The following is a 20,973-nucleotide window of genomic DNA, read 5'->3' as shown; positions in this document are numbered from 1 at the left end:
TCAATATCACACTCTTTTGATTACTGTAGCTTTGTAGTGTTGTCTGAAGTCTGGGAAAGTTGTGCCTCCTGCTTTGTTCTTTTTCCTCAGGATAGATTTGACAATTCTGTGACACCTCCTCTTTCTCTGCCTTACAAAAGTGTCCTGTATTTATACCAGGTGCATATGATTGCATCAAATAGACTGTGCTGTGATTATTGTCTGTCGCCTGTCTCCCTCTCCCACTAAGTATAGTCTAGAGCTTGTCAACAATTTTTTCTATTTTGACACATTTCATTTACTGGCATACCCACCATGGATTTATTCAGATAAATTGTAACTCCACCCCTTCTATTAAGATATACAGGAATGTATATCATGATGCCAGTAAATGAATACAAAATGATTATAGGGATAACTGAATCCATTCTCATCTTTTAAAGTAAATATTTCACAAACTTTAGTACTTTGTTATTAATAGAAAATCATTTGTGCTAGCCTTCTGAGGTGGCTGCACTATTCCAATGTGCTATGGGTGCCTCTGGGTAGGACCATGGGTAACTGAGAGCTGAAGCTACATCACAGGTGTCTCTGAAAACGCAGCCCCTAGCACACTTCTGGATTACAGCAGGTGTCCAGTGCATAGTTGTTAATTTGTCATTGGTTGATGAATTATAAAGTAAAATTAATTTTTAAATAATTCCCTGGGTTTTCTTAAAAACAAAAAGGAGACTAAGGGTATAGCTGTCTTTATGTCCAGCTGTTTAAAGGCAGCTTCTAAGGCCAAAGTTCTTTAGAATTGGGTTTTCTTTCACAATAAGGCCCTGAAAGAGATTGCTATTCAGGAGAAGTAGTAAACAACATAGTTAATGAGTTGGTTCACTCCAGGCATGTTATTACTTTTACACACTGGTGAGTGATTTCGAGACTATAATTATGGGTGTTTTTTGGGTATCCATATAGAATCCATTATGTGAATTCGTAAATCTACTTCATATTCTTTTGGTCAGATGCTCATGTAATAATACTTCTAGGGTATGATTACTTCAAGGAGCTCACAATCACAAATAGCACAGTAGAAATAGCTTCTGTCTAAGAGAACGTGATGCTAATACTGTGTTCTTTACTATTTAATGTGTGGTTTTATCCTAGTCACTTTGCTTTGCTGAGGCTTTAAAATGGGAGTTAAGTGAATAGTCTCTAATCTCTTCACTCATTCTAAAATTCTTGAGTGTAACAAGTGTTGATAAGACTTTAGAAAGTACATGGACAGATTGCTTCCCTACAAAATGAGAAAAAACAATTGTAAAGTTTAGTCAAAATCTTTACATATCCTTCCAAGGTGAAAAGACTGGTGCCTTAGCCCATGAATCACAGGAGACACTGGGCTCCCTGTCCATTTCTAAAAAAAAATGGATACCTAGCCTGGGGTTGGGAAAACAAGGTAATCACTGGAAGGATCCCTAATTTGCCACATGACTCGTACTCATGGATTGTGTCTTGGAGTGGCTCCATAATTAGAGCCAGACAAGATCCTTCAGGGAGTATAGTAGTGTTTGGATTGGAGTTTAGGATTTATGAATCTGTAGGCATCCTCACCAGGCTGTGAGATGTGTGAGAGGGCAGTCTGTCTAACTTGAAAGATTGATGTGATGGGAACTGGAGTCCAAGTGAAAGATGCATCTTTGAGGGCAGAGAGACATACCTTCTATTGTAACATGAAGAAGAATGGAGAAACAAGTATTGAAACAGGCAGGTTTCACATATGGAGGTGAGGATATGAGGGCATTCCCATCTAATAATGTAGGTTTTCTCATGAAGTGTAAATCAAGGTCATCAAGCAAGAATGAAAAGGGAAGGTGGGGTAGGAGGTTTTTTGAGAGGGAAGGAGATATGAAATGATTGTGTTAGAGAGTGAGAAAGTGAGCTTACTAAGGAAACACTGTAGACATTCCAGTATGTGTTGCCTGCCCATGTGAGATGAGTGTTCATGAATTTAAATGATGTGCTTTTGCATCATCAAGATACAGGAAAAGTGGATATTCAGGTTCAACCATGGTTTTGTTAAGACAGTACTGTCAAAGGCAAGAGCATACAGGGACTGATAGTCTTGATGATAACCAAAAGAGATAGTTGAAGATAGAAGATGGGTAGGTTAGTAACAGACAGAAGGTCAAGACTGAAAATTGTAGCAGTGGAGGAGATTGTTAATAGAATAAGTGAGCTCAGAGAAATAGAAGGTGGGAGCTAGAAGTGGGATGTTGAAACATTATGGAAGGACTCACGATATGGTCATAGGAATGGCTGACTGAGATGCTGTGGAAGAAAACGTCCCTGGAATTGAGGTGGTTGAGAAACTGAGACACTGAGATGTATGATGGGTGATCTGTGTGGATGATGTCATCACTTTAAGAATGATGACGGAAGTTGTGAAGATAAGGAAGAGCCCAGTCTAAGATCTCTGTTGTAATCCTGTCAAAGAAGGAGAGAAGTAACTGGAGATAACACGATGGTAGCACTGAGAAGGTAGAACAGTTATTGCTGGCTGGATGAGCTTCAAAGCCAAAAAGGAAGGGGGAATGATTTGAGGTTATATTGGGAAGCATGGAGTATGATCTACCTTCCAACCCTTTTGTATGTGCAATGTGAGAGGGAAATAAATAGCCTCTACTTGAGAAAGCAATGCTGTTAGGAGGTGACCTGGTTTCATTTAGGACGAAGAGAAGGAATGTTCAGAAAAGACATTGAAGATAACAGTGTTTACTGATGAGGAATTTTGAAGAATTCAAAAGCAGCATTTGGAAGGGAAGATGGAGTGGTTTGGTGGATCAGATTCAGGGATGTATTGAGAGAGGGGAAAGTTGATGATGGTGGAAGAGTATTGAACTTCTCAAAGGGCAGAGATAGAGTCATGGATGAGAAGTCTCTACCCTGAGAGGGCCCAAGGGTCTCAACACTTATCTCAGTGACAAGACATCTTGGGAACCTTACCTTTATGTACTTTCTATATTGAATTGTGGGGACTTTTAGGTAAAAGTAGGAGTAAAGCAAGCCTCTGGGGCATGAACTTATTTTCAAGTTATAATTATGAACTTGTGGTTCAGGTGGAACTTGTTTCATAAATGTACTGGTAGAAACCCTTAGAGTTCAGAAAGTGATAAGGCATTGGCAGTAGGATACTATCTAATAACATACAATAATTGATTAAATGAAAACATCACTTCTTTTTTTTTCTCTCCACTGTAAGTTCTTTACCTGGTTTAGATTTTTGAGAGGGAGAATCCATAACTTTCACTAAATTCTCAAAGTGGTCTTTGGACCTCCAAAAGATTACCAACCACTGATCTACATGATCAATCAAACATTAAACATTAGGTGAGTTTCTTTTTCTCTGAATTAATTGAAATTCACACTGGATTTACTAAGTTTTTGTTATCACTTGGACACAAATAATTAATCTTTGGTTTACAGATTTGAGTTCTCTGTGAACTCTTGTTACAGCATAACGAAAAATACTCTATAGAGAAACCTTAGTAATTTCCCATAATGACTAAGAGAGCCTTTTTGGTGTGCTGCACTTCATAAATCAATGAGCAAATAAACACAGGGACAGAGTAAATAGACAAGGGCATGCTATCCCTGTGAATACACTTGATTGCATAACAAAAAAAGTAACCATGAACTATTTGGGATGTACATTAATGGTTTGAATAGTACTCTGCACAAAAACAAACCCTTCATTAACAGATTTCATTGGAATTGATGATAATTCTGACCTGTCGTCAGAATTTTTATCTTTGCATTAAGAAAAATGTGTTGGATATGAACATTAATCATGAAAGCAAAGGAAATGAACAGCTTACTTGAATGAAGTCTCTTAGTCCAGTAAGCTATTTTCAAAAGCATTTGGAAAATCATACTTAGGGTATCTGAATAGTAGCAATGAATGTGTTAATGACAACTGGTTATTTATTTACTAAAGAACTCATAAACATTTTCTAAGAACCACAGCCCTACTTCACTCCCCTGCCAGTCCACAATGTATGCTATAAGCCCAGTGCGCCCTCCACTTAGAGTAAATTTTTTACAGTTAATCAATTTTAGGTTTTTCTTCTCTCTCTAATCCATAAATATAAAAATAGATGATAATTCTATTGTAAGAGAATATTTTGACATAGATATTCAGTCTTGTGAGTTACTGAAACTAATAGTTTCCTTTGTCTTGTGATAATTTCAAATGACTTGATATGATTCAAAATAGGTTAGATAAATGGAAGCTTTAAGTTAAGGTTTTATTTTACTGTTCTTAGGACAATAGAAGGTTAATCAAATTATATAATATTATAAGCTAAAATAATAAAATTTGGAATACAAGAATAAAACTCTCTCTATAATATGAACTGGATCATCTTTAATTCCCAATACGTAACAGAGGGCCTGGCTTATTGTGAGTGCTCACAGAATATTTTTGATAATGAGTGAACAAAATATAAACATTTTTTCATACATTTTTGATGGCTAGAAACATTGGCAGTTTGGAGAGACATTGTATTATAAGTCTTTTTGTGGCTCAAACTATATATAATTAAAAATTCACATTTAAATTAACTTGGTATATATAATTAAGGACTTTCTGACTAGTGTGTATTTTCTAAGCCAACTGTACATGATCAGCAAATACTAAAACTATTATTTACTTATTTACATATGGATGCAGGAATACCTAATAGTCAAGTAAATCATGGTTAACCAACCAGATTCTTTTCAAAAATAATTTTATATATTTGTTTTCGGCTGTGCTGGGTCTTCGTCACTGCGTGGGCTTTTCTCTAATTGTGGCAAGCAGGGGCTACTCTCCAGTTGTGGTGCACTGCCTTCTCATTAGGAGAAGGCCATGGCACCCCACTCCAGTACTCTTGCCTGGAAAATCCCACGGAAGGAGGAGCCTGGTAGGCTGCAGCCCATGGGGTCGCTAAGAGTCAGACACGACTGAGCGACTTCACTTTCACTTTTCACTTTCATGCATGGGAGAAGGAAATGGCAACCCACTCCAGTGTTCTTGCCTGGAGAATCCCAGGGACAGGGGAGCCTGGTGGGCTGCCGTCTATGGGGTCGCACAGAGTCGGACACGACTGAAGCGACGCAGCAGCAGTAGCCTTCTCATTGCAGTGGCTTCTTTTATTGCTGAGCACAGGCTCTAGGGCATATGGGCTTCAACAGTCATGGCACATGGCCTCAGTAGTTGTGGCTCCTAGTCCCTAAAGCACAGATTCAATAATTGTGGTGCACAGGCTTAGCTGCTCTGTGGCATGTGGGATCTACCTGGATCAGGGACTGAACCTGCATCTGCTGCATTGGCAGGTAGATTCTTTACCACTGAACCACCAGGGAAGCCCCCAACTAGATTTTATATCTAAAAAATCTTGTGATATGATTCAACAGCAAAAAGACAAATAACTAAATTTAAAAATGGACAAAGGACATGAATAGACATTTCTTGATAAGATGTACAACTGATACATGAAAAGATGCTCAAAAGTCGCTAGTCATTAGGGAAATGCAAATTAAAACCACAATAAGACATAATTTTGTATCTATTAGAATGTCTATTATCAAAAAGATAAGACATAGCAAATGCTGGCATGGATATGGAGAAAAGGGAAACTTGTGTGCTGTTGGTGGGACTGTAAATTAGCACAGACACTAGGGAAAATAATATGAAGGTTCTTCAAAAATTAAAAACAAAAAAAATTAAAAACAAAACTATTGTGTGATCCAGCAGTTCCACTTAGGTGAGTATATCCAAAGGAATGAAAAACACTAACTAATAGAAGACATCTGTGACTCTGTGTTCATAGCAGCATTATTTACAATAGCCAATTCATGGAAACAACTTCAGTGTCCATCAACAGATAAATGTTTAAAGAAGTTATGGTGTGTGTGTATGTATGTATATAGACATACGTACACATGGATTATACAATGGAATATTGCTGCTGCTGCTAAGTCGCTTCAGTCGTGTCTGACTCTGTGCGACCCCAGAGACAGCAGCCCACCAGGCTCCCCTGTCCCTGGGATTCTCAAGGCAAGAACACTGGAGTGGGTTGCTATTTCCTTCTCCAATGCATAAGGGTGAAAAGTGAAAGTGAAGTTGCTCAGTCATGTCTGACTCTCAGCGACCCCATGGACTGTAGCCCACCAGGCTCCTCTGTCCATGGGATTTTCCAGGCAAGAGTACTGGAGTGAGATGCCATTGCCTTCTCTGACAATGGAATATTACTCAGCCATAAAAAATGAGGAAACACTCAAGCCTTAACAGGCTTCTCTGGCTCTAAAGTTCCAGAATGCTCACAGGAAAACACACTGCTGCTGAAGTAAGAAGCTTGGTGCTCTGTTTACATACTTACTCAACAGGCCTGAAGCACCAACTGGCTTATTCCTCCAATTGTAAACCCTTGGGAGTAAGCTACAGGGGCAAGAGGGTTCAGTGACTTGCCTGAGCCCAGACCAAACTGTATTTTTCTGCTAGTGTTTGAAATAGAATTAAAAGTCTTTAAGATTTTACATTATTTAGCCTTCAGTAGATTTTCAGATACCTGACCTTTAAACTATCTGTCCTTCCCTTTGCTTTTCCATGATTGGCCTTATTTATGAGAATAACTGGAACTTTAAATCTCCTACTTTCGTTGTCAGTAAAAGAAGCAAAAATGAGGGCAATAAAAAGTCTTAGCTTCTATTACTGAATCAACGAGCGATCCTTTCCTATCTAAGCAAGCGCATGTGACAGTAAGCAGTGGTCTGTAGCAAGCATCATCATCACCTAAAGGCCAGCCAGCAATTCTGTTACAAAATCTTCTGAGGTAGTTTGTAATTTGGTTGTTTTAATTAAACTTTACCAGCCTAGATTACAGAGGGGAAGTACTGGGAATTTTCCACTGAACTGTCACTCTAAGTGTTTTACTGTGGATTTGATATCAGAAATCATAACAATATTTAATGCCAGATGATTGGCATAACAATGATCTTGACTAACAGCTTGTGAGTTGGGAAGTTAAATTAAAATTGATGTGCTTATCTGTCTCTTGAACTGTCAAATCAACACATGCACCTTTTGCTTTCAAAATTGCTGCATCTTGGGGCAGTTGGCTGCAATCAGTAGTTAATTCTGTGTATTTTAGCAAGAGACTAGGTTGATTTTGTTTTCCTTTTCTTCTCTTTGTGATCTTAGATAAGGATAATGAAAATGATGATATTGGTAAATTTCCAGTGCAAACTGGGGCCATAAAGAGATGAATGTCTAGAAGAATATTTCCTTGGCTTAATTAATCTGTTCAGAGAGATTAGGAAATGTAAAGCAGCTAATAATGTCAATGGCTACCATTATTATTTACTCTGTGCTGGGTACTAGGCTAAAACCATTCCTGCATTTACAACTTGGAGCCACTCTTATAGAGGAAGATAATAGCACCACTTCACAGGTGATGAAATTTGCTCAGATCCCACAGTTAGCAAGTGGTAGATGTATGTTTTCAACTTCGGTTTGCTTAACCCTGGGTACCATGTTTTAAACTATATCATAATGCTTCCTGTCACAAACCACCCACTCTCTACCAAAAATCAAATTCTTTTTCCAAGAGTCTAGGTTATGGTGAGGCTCTTTTAAATGTTGTCTTTTATCTATAGAAAAACTATTTGTTCTAGAGCTACATACAAAAAAAAAAAAAAAGAGAGAGATGAATATTAAACATTCTATTCACCTACTTTTAGCTTAAGAACAATCATAACACAATGTAATTTTATAAAACTGAATATTATTATTTTTATTTTACTTCTATATTACAGCTGGACGGGAGGGAGAGAGAAGTGAGGTGAAGCAAAGAGAAGATGAAAAGGAGAAATGAAACGGAAGGACTAAGAAGTTGAGGGGAAAGGAAGACTGAAGGGAGTGTGGAAGGGAAGCATGGAAATAATTCCTAGTAACAGTGAGGAAGGCTCATGTGCCCTCTTTGACCATCACTACTGAGAATTTTTTTTCCATGCCTCTCTTTAATCAAGGTCTTTCTTTAACATGATCAATTTCTTCCCTCCTTTGGCTTCATCTACTTTGCCTTAAAAAATACACAGTTCCCTTCAAACATGAAGACACCTTCCCTTGGTCTTGAGCCCTTTCTAACCCTGGTTGAATTAGTGATTGACTTGAGATACAAGCTCTGGGTATCCGTGTACTGGGCATTAACTGCTAGGTTCTAGGAGTACAGAGTAGTACAAGAATAGATACTTTCCTTTTCATAAGCAAAATTTCCAAGTCATTGGAATTTAATCATGGGCAGGTACGTGTCTCTAAGACCATACTTTATAATGATAAATCCATTAAGAATAAAAATCTGCTGAAACAGATTATAGTGTTAGGTAGATAGATCAACCAGCATAGAAATTTCTTTCCCTTTTTAAAACTTGTTTCTTCTTTTTGTTGACTGTGATGACTATCTTCGTTTTCTTTCTGTCTGCTTATTGTGACAGTGTGGTACATAACCCCTACTAAGTTGTGCCTTGAATGTCACCAATTACTTCCTTATTAAAAAATCAAATTTTTCTTTTACTCTCATACTTTCTCTTCCTTCTATCGTACATATTATGTGTATTTATTATATGATACTCCACCTCTTCTCCACACCCTCAAATTATTTCTTTCTAGAACTATTAGCTCAAATCATCCTTGTTTAGGAAAGCTTTATCTCAAACTGGAGGAGCTTGGTTAGAAAAGCTTTATCTTGGGCAAAGTTTAATAAGTGCAGCTTGCTAAATTTGGGAAAAGCTATTCAAATTGAGGTTCTGAGTATTATAAGTCATATATTCAAGTCCTAGATTACATTCTTTTACATCTGGAATATACCCTCTAATGATGATGGTTTCTCTCCTGAAAGGAAATTTGGTCTTATGTGCAATTTTTCAGGGGGATTATTTTATATTTGACACACATATATCAGAAGTAAGCATGGATTTTAGAAATCTTATTTAAAAATTATTGAAGTATAGTTGACTCACAATATTTATTTCTAGTGTATAGTGAGGTGATCCAGTTATACATATGCGTACATTCTTTTTCATATTCTTTTCCATTATGTTTTTTCACAGGATATTGATTATAGTTCCTTGTGTTATATAGTAGGACCTTGTTATTTATCCATTCTATATATAATAATTTGCATGTACTAATCCCAAACTCCCACTCCATCCTTTATCCACCCCCTTATTCCCCATTGGAACAGGCCTGTTCTGTATGTCTGTGAGTCTGTTTCTGTTTTATAAATAAATTCATTTATGTCATATTTTAGATTCCACATATATATGATATCATATATTATTTGTCTTTCTCTTTCTGACTTACTTCACTTAGTATGATAATCTCCAGGTCCATCCACATTGCTGCAGATGACATTATTTCATTCTTTTTTATGGCTGAGTAGTATTTTACTATATATATGTGTGTGTATGTGTATAATATATATATATGTGCTTAGTTGCTCAGTTGTGTCCAACTTTTTGTGACCCCATGGACTGCCAGGCTCCTCTGTCCATAGGGATTCTCCAGACAAGAATACTATGGTGGGTTGTCATGCCCTCTTCTAGAGGGTCTTCCCAACCCAGGGATCGGAGCCAGGTCTCCTGCATTGCAGGTGGATTCTTTACCATCTGAGCCACTAGGGAAGCCCATACATATACCACATATTTTTTATCCATTTATCTATCAATGGACATTTAGATTGTTGTGATTATTATATGTCTTTATTATAAATTAGAAATCTTATTTTTTGACATTCAACGATTTAGGCTTTTTAGCTTTTTGGTATAGGGGTTGGGGTTCTGAGGGGAAAGTCCAACTTTTCTAAAAGTAATCTAAGTTCTAACTTTGTCCCATCCACCTTCTCTTATCTTAGAAAGAAGACTAGCAAACTCCCTCGATTTACCATAAGAGCTTCAACAACAGTATCCTCACTAGGAAGGCACAGACTGTCTGCTCAAATATTAGGTTACAGTTTGCATATCTTTTAACTCCATTTTGTGTACACTCATTGTGGAGTTACTTATTTTGGGAATTGAGTATCCCATGAAGTTGGTTATCAGATTTATTATATCAGTAGATATAGTTCCTCCTTGCATTTCTCTTTAGAATTTTAAATTTTTTTAATGATTCTGTAGATTTTGCTTACTGATATAGTAAGCAGATTTGGGTTGTGTCCATATACAGAAGAAATAAGTGGTTGAAAAGAGGGAAAACAGTTAATATGGTCATTAATCTATTATAGGGGCTTCCCTGGTGGTTCAGATGGTAAAGAATCTGCCTGCAGTGCAGAAGGTCCAGGTTAGATCCTGGGTTGGGAAGATCCCCAGAGAAGGAAATGGCAACTCACTCCAATACTTCTTGCAAGAATTCCATGGACAGAGGAGCCTGGCAGGCTACAGTCCATGGGGCAGCAAAGAGTTGGACACGACTGAACAACTAGCGCTTTCAATCTATCTATGTGGCAACAGTGGAACAAGTTTATATGGCAACAAGTCTAACAATCTCAGACTTTCCATTCCAAGTATGACAAACAACTGGTTTGTAAGACTTCTATTCTTAATTGATTCAATTATCATTGTAAAATATGGTTTAGATATCTACCAGCTCATGATTAAATGCTGATTCATTATGCTGCCTCTTCTGACAATTTGCCCTTAGAAATTTTCCAGTAGAAATGAAATCTTGAATGAGTATTAGCTAATTTGAGAAACTTGGAACCCAAATGAAGGATACAGAGCCAATTTATATAATGAAGTTCCAATTTATTCAGCTTTAAAAGACTATACAACATTTGGGCTATGAAATTCTTAAGAATATAGTTTAGACTTGGACTCAGTAATAAATATCCACATTTACATTCATTATGTATCATTACTACTCCAGAGCAGGTTAAGTCTGAGTTTTATTAGTCATGAATAAAGAATAAAAAAAGAGATAATGTATGTAAACACACCTAGTAATTTCTATGTAACTGTTAACAATAACAGTTACCGTTTTAACAGTCAGGCTAACTCTGCATTGTCAATGTAAGAAGCATGCAGTCCGTGGTAGCTTATTGGTCAGGATGCAGACAAAAAATAAATGGCTCACTTAAACCAAGTAATGGAGGAGAGCTTAGTAAAAGGACTGCTTACAAAGGTGTATGGAAAGAGGGCAAGGTCAAAGTAAACTAGCAGGAAATGGTGAAGCACAATAGAACTAAAAATAGTAGAGAAATGTCATCTCTCTAGGCCTGCAGAAGCAAGAAAAGGAGAAGTTACTGGAGCCCAGGGAGAGAAAGCAGCTGTAGGAGTCTGTCTGAGAGATGTTGTCTTTGGTAGAGGGACAGAGTCTCACCATGGTCAAGGGGACATGTAGCTAGTCTCACTCTTCTCTCTCTCACTTTGATCTGCTAGTGTCTCCCATTGGTTGGACCAATCGGAGGCCAGGAAGCAACACAGCCCATAGATACATTTCATACACATCAGCCTCTGGAACACAAAGCAGGGAAGAGAAGCATCAAGAGTGAAATTGCTCTGGAAGAGCAAGTCAAATATATCCAGCTCACAGGCTAGACTTAGCTATGGCCTACCTTAACTTATTTGGATCATTTAACTTTTATTGGCCTAGATAGCATTGTTCCTTCCTTTGAATGCTACAATTACTTCCTTCTTGACAAATGCTTCTTTTACTCTCACGTTTTCTCTTCTTTCTGTTGTGTATACTGGATGATATCCGCTACCTTTTTTCCCACCCCAAGTCATTTGTTTCTAGAACTATAGCTCAAATTTCCATTCCAATCTAGAAAAGCTATATTTTGAACTATTTGAGTTTGGCTTCCTAAATTTGCAACAATCCACTCAAAGGGAATTGAGGTTTTATATTATGCTTCCCTCCCAAAAGAAGGGGTAAAACTTGGAAGAGATTTTTGCCTTAGGTGAACAGTTGGACTATAATCTCCAGAGTCTATGAATATTGTGAGTTACAAGAATGACAATATTGGTAGTATGTCGAAGTATACAGTACTTGTCTTTATAGATCACTTTCTGCTGTACCAACCTTTCTTGAAAACCATCAGGCAAATGGGAAATAGAAAAAAGTCACATCTTCCTGAATTTATACAGGAACTGCTGAATCAGGAAATGTTAAGCTATTAGAAGATTTTGACTCTTAAAAACACACCTTATAAAAGTATCTAACCTTATTAGCTTTGTCTTCATGTGGATAGAGTTCATGGATTATGGCTTTTGTTGAGTTTATCAATATACTTTGCCAAGATGAGATTACCTTTAAGGAGGAGTAAATTGGCCCCCACTTTCTCTTTGATCTCATCTGTCATTATTCCTTTTAATACCTGCAGTGCACACACACACACTAGACACAATCCCTTAGACAAACATACTCCACCCCACCATATTAAGCCTCCTTCTTAGCTCTTAAGTTTTGCACACACTGTTCCTACTACCAGGGATACTCTTTCTACTCCTTGTATTTTTCCTCTTCTGCCATTCACCATAATGTATTATGTTGCTTACTAATGATATTATGCTGTGAACACCCTGAGAATAGAGGCTATTTCTTACTTGAAAGTGAAAGGGTTAATCACTGAGTTGTGTCCAAGTCTTTGCAACCCTGTGGCCTGTAGCCCAAGCTCCTCTGTCTATGGAATTCTCCAGCCAAGAATACTGAGTGGGTTGCCATTCCCTTCTCCAGCGGCTCTTCCCAACTCAGGGATCAAACTCAGGTCTCCTGAATTGTAGGCAGATTCTTTACTGCCTGTGTCACCAATTTCTTACTTATTCATCATTAAATCTCCAGGACCTTTTCCAGTGCTTGGCATAAAATAGTTTCTCATTATCTGTTGAATTAATAAGTGGATGAAAGAAATAGCAATGGGAAAGGTTTTATTCACTGATGTTTATTCTCAAGTTCTGCTTAGGATGATCTCCTTTGTAACTGTGAAAGAAAATTGCCAAGTGCCTGAATAATTCACAAATACAGTGTAGGTCCTGCATAAGCCGCAGAACAATGGCCAGCATGTTGCACTGTGAGGGCTCCAGATCTGTGAAACAACTGTGAAGAAACGGGCTCTACCAGGGCTGCCTAGATTAGATGCCCACCAGAATCCCTTCAGGTTACTTATTACATTTACCGAAGCCAGGTCTCCGACCTCCCAGACCTTCCGAGTCAGCATCTTAGCTGGGCGGGGGGTGGTTCTGAGAGTCTATGTTTTATCATCTGTCCCTACCAACCCCCACGTGGTGGTTCTGGCACACATTCAAGCAGGACAAGGTTTGCTTGATCCCTGAAAGGTCTTGAAGCTCCCCAAGGACTTGTGAGCTTGCCATGGGCATGAGCCATCAACAACCCTAAGTTTGTAAATAATATTTGTAAATATTTAGTTTTATGTTTTAATTTTTTATGACTTGTAGACTTTCCCCTGGGGAAATGTTTAATTTCTTTTTCTGCTTTGTATTGCAGGGTCTTATTCACTTCATTAATATTTAATCGAAGAATCATACTGAGCTATTTCCAGACTCTGAGTGGAGGGAACAGGGTACTGCCTTCCCAGCGGAATTCTGATTAATGCACCATCTCTGTGGTCCCTGAGGATCACCAACTTCCTCATCCCCCAACTATACATATTTATTCTGTGGAGAGGGAGGCAGAAAGTTGGAGAAAGGTAAGCACTGCTGAGCACTGTTGAGATATGCTGGATAGTGGAATGTTAAAACCTGCTTTTGCATGTCTGTAAGTATGAGTCTACTTGTGTGTCTCCATTGAATCACCCAATATAGTTCTGCCTCTTTGTTTTCACAATCACTTACTTTTATTGGAAAATTGGTTGTTGTAAAATTAAGCATATAACTTCACTGGAGATCTCTGCTAAAACTTCCTAATATGCAATCAAGTATTAAAAACAATTGCTCGAATCATTTTGGTTAGATGGTTCTGGTGATTCTTCTATTTAGGCTTGTTATTAAAGCCAAGTGAGTCATTTTCTTGTTATAGCCCTTTTTAGCTCAACACATGATCTTCAGAAAAGTCAACAGACCTTTCCTGATGGTCACCCAGTGGCCTTGCTGTTTCTCCACGTGAATGTGATATTGAATATTGTACAAAGCTGCTTGAAAAAGATATAAAAGAAGCCTGACATTTAAGTTTACAGAATAGTGGATTAGCTATCTATTTCTATCGAACAATTTACCATGAAGTGAGTGGCCTACCACTCATTTATTAGGTAAACCAAAAGTCTGGCAGGAACTTGGCTGAGTTCTCTGCTTAGGGTCTCGCAAGGTGAAAATCAAAGCATTGGTTTGTAACAGAGGAACAGTTCTTGTCTGGAGGCTCAGGGAGGAATACACTCAGTCAGGTTGTTGGCAGAATTCACTTCCTCCCAGCTGTGAGACTGAGGTTGCCACTACTCTGCTGGCTGTTGGCTGAGGGGTTCTCAGCTCTTGCAGGCTGCTCTCTGGTCCTTGCACCATGCCCTCTCCATTTTCAAGGCTAGCAATTGTGTATCAGAAAGTTTTTCTTGCCTCAATGCTACCAGCCAGAAAAAAACTCTGCCTTTAAAACAGCTGATATGATTAGGTCAGGTCTACTCATATAGCCTCTATATGTTAAGGTCAATTGATTTGAGGATTTACAACTTAAAAATTCTATTACAGCAGTACTGAGATTATTATTCAATTGAATAACTAGAGGATAGGAAATCCATCTTGAAATTCTGGCTAAAACAGACAAGAACAGTATTTAAATGATAAGACAATCATTATCATTTATAAATATATATAATCTATATTATACCTGCAATCTATATTATTCAGTTTTTATTAGCTGATAATATGGCTGGTACCTTTGGGAAAAACATCAATTGTGACAGTATATGATATCATTTGTACCTTATATGTAAGCCAGAAATTAGGGTACAGGATATAAAATCTTTTACCAAATTTAAAGATATACTTCCTCTTGAATTTTGAATGAAATAGCTCATCTCTAGAGACCGGATTTTCAGGTCATTTGAAGGTTCACTTTAATGCCAAAATCACCTAGAAATTTCCTGATAGTTACCTGCCAGGCCTGAGGACTCATTCTTTCCTAAGTCTGTTGCCCAGTATCAAGAATTCATTTATAGACAGCTATACAGATAGCTAATACAAAACCCCTGTTCTGATTGGCTTATATTTAAAACCACAGATGCTTAGTGAAAAGTCCTTTTCCTGAATAACTCCACAGGCCAGCTAGCACACTGTATCATTAAGTTCTTGTTAAATGTGTGTGTGTGCATATATATATATATATATATATATATATATATATATATATATCTTCAATAGCGTAGAAGAGCAAGTAAAGGGGGTCTGTTAGGACAATGTACTTAAAATCAGTGAGAGAAAATAGTTTTTACATTGAGTAGGCTCCTAAGAACTGGGTCAAAAATTATCATGTATAGTGGAACTATGAATTTGCATACTGAACTTTGAACTAAGATAAAAAACTATAGCAAGATGTGCAGAGAAGAGGGGGAGACTCAGGAGAAGGATGGGACCAGGAAAGTGCCCAGGGGAAGATGGCTAAAGAGAGCTTAGGGCTGGGATGAGAAAAGTAGTCCACATTGGCCAGAGTAGGGTTGTGTTTCATAGCTGGGCATATTCTGAGCTTGAGTTTGCAGCAAGCAGTGAGTCAAACTAGAAAGAATGCAGAAACGAGGAGAAAACAGACAATGGAGGTCAGTGGTTCTTCAATTTTAATTAAACTTGTTGGCCTCCTTCTTACAAAACCCCACACATATAGCTTATGTCTAATTCTGAGCTCCATAGCAATCGGGACTCTCTACAAATGTTTAGATCAACAGCCACCCAACACAGACTCCGGATTGGATGCAGACCCAACAAGCCCTGAGACCATCTACAGAACTATAATGGGACAGCAATCAGCAGCAGGCACCAAGATCTTTGATTCTGAAGTTACCCTCTTCTCTCACCAGGAATCTCCTTATACACTCTGGTCACTTACAAGTCAGTCTTACAGTTTAACCCTTGCAAGGTTCAGAAGGATTGAGGTTACAGAGGGTGGACTTGGGCATGTAAGACAGAAAAAAGGATGAGTCCTAACATTTAGGTTATAGTCTCAAGCTGATCTGATGGATACCTCAACTGGAACTACCTCCCATTTTTTCCTTTACAAAGTCATATCCTCCTTAAATGTTTCTGGCTCTTCTATGGTCAAATTCTTAAACCTGCCCATCTGAGAAAATTGTGGAAAGTCTTTTTAAGCTGGACGTTCACACAAGCTTATTTAGTTTATATTCTTGAGTATTTAAATAATTAAGAAGGAGCCTCAAGAAATCGTCAAATGAAATAGGTACCTAATAACTGATGAAATACAAATGACTTTGAACTAGAGAGACAGAGCAACAGCAGACAGCCTCCAAGGCAAGGTATTCAAGAGAAACTATTAAAAATATCATGTGGGTTTGTCTAGGGACAATTGTTAAGAAATCACTAGAATTTTAAGTGCCACTTTCTCCTCTCCCTTTTATCAAATCTGTAGCTGGAAAATGTATGCCAGTAGAGAAAGTCATTGATTATGAGTATCTACACTGTGTCCACAGAGGCCTAGGAATTATCCACATAGACTCTTCCATCAGAGTGGATGATCCTGGCCTGTCTGCTTGTTACACTCACACTTGGGGTTCAGTATGTCGGTTATTCTCAACTGGTATCATCATTGGTGGCTAAAATTTAGCTTCAGGAAGAAATGATTTGGGGAGTTTTAGTTTACTAAGCATGTCATTGCAGTCATTACAGGTTGGTCTGTGTTCTGAGCTGTTTCTTTTTAGGAAGGAGACATTGCTACTGATGATGACCAAAATGAATGCTTTGGACTCCTTCTTAGGACTCAAGTACAAGGACAGGTCAAGGAAGAGACTTCAGAAATGAGGCTCTGTTGGGGAAATCTATTACAACAAACGTGTTTGGAAAGATTCAGCTACTCTCCTAGTGAAGAGTCATTTGCATTGAATGTGAGCTAATTGATGATGTGGCAACTATAATTCATAAATCATTTAATATTTGATTGTTATCCTTTTTGTGTAGGTGAGCAGGTGCCTGTCTATAATCCTAAGCCACAAATGTATTCAGGATGTGAAGTGTTCTTAGTTGCAATATTTCACTGATGTTTATAACTCTTTGAAGTAGGTAGGGAAATTATTAAGGCTATCATCTTTAAAAATTGTATATCTGGGCTTCAGAGAGATAAAGTAACTCGTCCTAAGTTACATATGTTGTAAATAGCAGACCTAGGACTTGCACCCAGTCTCCTTATTCTTGTATACTTGCAAAGGCATTTTTCCTCCACCATCCTCAGGAAAGGTGTTCTATGATTCGTTTTTCCAGAAGTGATAGCAAGACCATGCATTTTAGTGATGCCCTTGAAAGCCCTAGTAGCAACACCCATGTCACGAGTGAGTGGTACAGCCTATGTGCTCAGGTGGGGCTTTTCTGGTTTCTAATTTTTATTGTAGTATAGTTGATTTACAATGGTGTGTTAGTTTCAGGTATACAGCAAAGTGAATTAGTTATACATATACATACACACACTCTTTTTTTTTTATGATTCTTTTCCCATATAGGCCATAACAGAGTATTGAGTAGAGTTCTCTGTGCTGTGAAGTAGATCCTTTTAGTTATCTAATTTATATACAGTGGTGTGAATATATCAATCCTAATCTCCCAACTGGGGCTTTTCTTTAAAGGGATGTTAACCAGCATATTGTTACAGTCAAAATCATGTTCTATTCAACTTTAGTAGATGAATGTAAGTCAACTCCAATGAAATGCCTAGAACAGTGCATGACGCTTCATAGACACATAAAAATATTTGCTGAATTCATTGTTCTTAGTGTTACATATAAACTTGAAACCTTTATAGAGTGGGTTTCATCTGAAGAGTCTATTCATTAATTCAACAAATATCAAGGCTTGTTCTGTGTTTGGCACTGCTCTGGGCTCTAGGAATTCCATGGTGAAACAAAGATTCCTGTTTTCATGGAGTTTATGGTCTAGTGCAGAGGGACAGATATTTAGGAAGTAGGAACATGTCATACATGTCAGTGATCCAAAGAAAATATATATGAATCAGGTGATAAAATGGCTGGGTCAGGGGCTGGATGAGCATTTCAGAAAATTCTCTTCTGAGGTGGTAACATATGTGCTGAGACTTGAATGATGCGATGGTGCCTGCTCTGCAAAGATCTGGGTGATGGGCTTTCCAGGAACGATTCTTAGAAGTTAAGAAGCTGAGTGTGTTTCAGGGACCAAAAAACCCAGAGGATCAGTGATGTTGAAGTGTCCTAACTGAGCAGACAAAGAGAACACAGGAAGGATAAAGAGCTAGTCAGGGTTTTATAGATCATGATAGGAATTTGAAATCAAATTATACTCAGAAGTTACAGGGAAGTTTGAAGTAAGGTAGTCATAAATCTGATTTGTATTTTAGATGATTCAAACTCTTCTGTAATGAATGGACTGTTATAAATCTGATTTGTATTTTTAGATGATTCAAACTCTTCTGTAATGAGTGGACTGTGGGGGGCAAGGGAAGTGGATTCAAGTGAGGGATGCTGGTGGCAAGGCAGAGAGAGTGTCAGTGGAGGTGGTGAGAAATGGTAGGGTTGATGTGTGTAAATTGGAAGTAGGACTTGGTTGGTTTCATAGACTAGGAGTGGAGCACAGGGAGAGATGAATCTGGGATGTTTCCTAGGGTTTAGTCTTGAGCACAAGGAGGATGCTAGTGTCTTCTTTTGAGGCTCAGGATTTTTGGGTGTGGAAGTGGGGATGGAGAATCAAGAATTATTGCCCAAGAGTATCTTTGCCGTCAAGAAAATTCTGTTGTAAAGGGAAAACCTGAAGAACAGAGAGAACTAGGATGTCACAGTGAAAAAGTGAAAGTGTTAGTCATTCTGTCATGTCTGACTCTTTGTGAGTCTGTGGACTGTAGCCCTCGAGGCTCCTTTGTCCATGGAATTCTCCAGGCAAGAATCCTGGAGTAGGTTGCCGTTCCCTTCTGCAGGGATTGAACCTGGGTATCTGCATTGCAGGAAGATTCTTTACTGTCAAGATTAGGGCTTTCTTTGGTTTCTCCCTGCTGGGGAATGTAGATCCAAGAAATGTATTTTTAACTCTTTGTGTCTGTTTCCTTTCTTAAGGGGTGGCAAGATTAAATATATAAGATGCATATGCACAATAACTTTCCCCAAGAGTTCTGAGCTCCTTGGGTTTCAGTGTTATACAAGTGTGAATGATTCCCCCAAAGGTCACACAGTGTATCTCCTTGAGAATGATTTATGTTAACGGCTCTAGCTGTTTATCTCTTCAGCACCTCTGCTGCCAGGAATGGAAAGAAAATCCTGAGACATCTTATTCTTCATTAGACGACAGGGGAAGTGGTTTATAGTCCCTGTCTAAGTTATTAATTAACCACTTAGCTTGGTTGTATACTAAAATATAGGGAATCCTTTCTCCTCATCTTGTAGGAATATTGAAGAAAGCAAAATATATGAAATAAGCAATATAAGTGTGTACCTTAATGAAAAACAGTACTTGTCTTCCCGCTGCAGTTTCGTCTTCACAAAAGTTAAGTCAAGGCTTTGAGCATCTGTTAACGTTTGGTTATAATTTAATCAACCTTTCATTCACTGGGGTGAAACAAGCTGTTACCAGGAAATAGTATTTGTGTGCCAGATAAATGACTTCCCTAGATTCATCAAGGACTCTAGATGGTCTTAGATTGGCACTAATAATAGGAGTAATGAGTGAAGTTAGCCAGAATGATTCTCTCTCATACACTGATATGGATTTTTTTTTTCCTCTTCAACATATTTAACGCTCAGAACAGATCAGTCGCTCAGTCGTCTCTGACTCTTTGAGACCCCATGAATCGCAGCATGCCAGGCCTCCCTGTCTGTCCATCACCAACTCCCGGAGTTCACTCAGACTCACGTCCATCGAGTCAGTGATGCCATCCAGCCATCTCATCCTCTGTCGTCCCCTTCTCCTCCTGCCCCCAATCCCTCCCAGCATCAGAGTCTTTTCCAATGAGTCAACTCTTTGCATGAGGTGGCCAAAGTACTAGAGTTTCAGCTTTAGCGTCATTCCTTCCAAAGAAATCCCATGGCTGATCTCCTTCAGAATGGACTGGCTGGATCTCCTTGCAGTCCAAGAGACTCTCCAGAGTCTTCTCCAACACCACAGTTCAAAAGCATCAATTCTTCAGTGCTCAGCCTTCTTCATAGTCCAACTCTCACATCCATATATGACCACAGGAAAAACCATAGCCTTGACTAGATGGACCTTTGTTGGCAAAGTAATGTCTCTGCTTTTGAATATGCTATCTAGGTTGGTCATAACTTTCCTTCCAAGGAGTAAGTGTCTTTTAATTTCATGGCTGCAGTCACCATCTGCAGTGATTTTGGAGCCCACAAAAATAAAGTCTGACACTGTTTCCACTGTTTCCCCATCTATTTCCCATGAAGTGATGGGACCAGATACCATGATCTTTGTTTTCTGAATGTTGAGCTTTAAGCCAACCTTTTCACTCTCCACTTTCACCTTCATCAAGAGGCTTTTTGGTTCCTCTTCACTTTCTGCCATAAGGGTGGTGTCATCTGCATATCTGAGGTTATTGATATTTCTCCCAGCAATCTTGATTCCAGCCTGTGCTTCTTCCAGCCCAGTGTTTCTCATGATGTACTCTGCATAGAAGTTAAATAAACAGGGTGACAATATACAGCCTTGATGTACTCCTTTTCCTATTTGGAACCAGTCTGTTGTTCCATGTCCCGTTCTAACTGTTGCTTCCTGACCTGCATATAGGTTTCTCAAGAAGCAGGTCAGGTGGTCTGGTGATAGGATACTGAAAGAGAAACTCCCTAGGTCAGTAGG

General features: G+C 38.4%; 1 protein-coding gene across 1 annotated transcript in view; it reads left to right on the top strand.

Moving 5' to 3' along the window:
- LSMEM1 (leucine rich single-pass membrane protein 1) overlaps positions 1 to 20,973 on the top strand; it is a 128,357-nt gene that overhangs the window by 66,063 nt on the left and 41,321 nt on the right. The window contains exon 7 of the mRNA XM_045166400.1: positions 13,505 to 13,706. The gene's annotated coding sequence lies outside the window, so the exon portion shown is untranslated. The remainder of the gene's footprint in view (positions 1 to 13,504; positions 13,707 to 20,973) is intronic.

The sequence above is a fragment of the Bubalus bubalis genome, chromosome 8, assembly GCF_019923935.1.
Source record: "Bubalus bubalis isolate 160015118507 breed Murrah chromosome 8, NDDB_SH_1, whole genome shotgun sequence".
Lineage (NCBI taxonomy): Eukaryota > Metazoa > Chordata > Mammalia > Artiodactyla > Bovidae > Bubalus > Bubalus bubalis.
The sequence above is the reverse complement of the archived record's forward strand: the minus strand, read 5'-3'. Positions and strand labels throughout refer to the sequence as shown.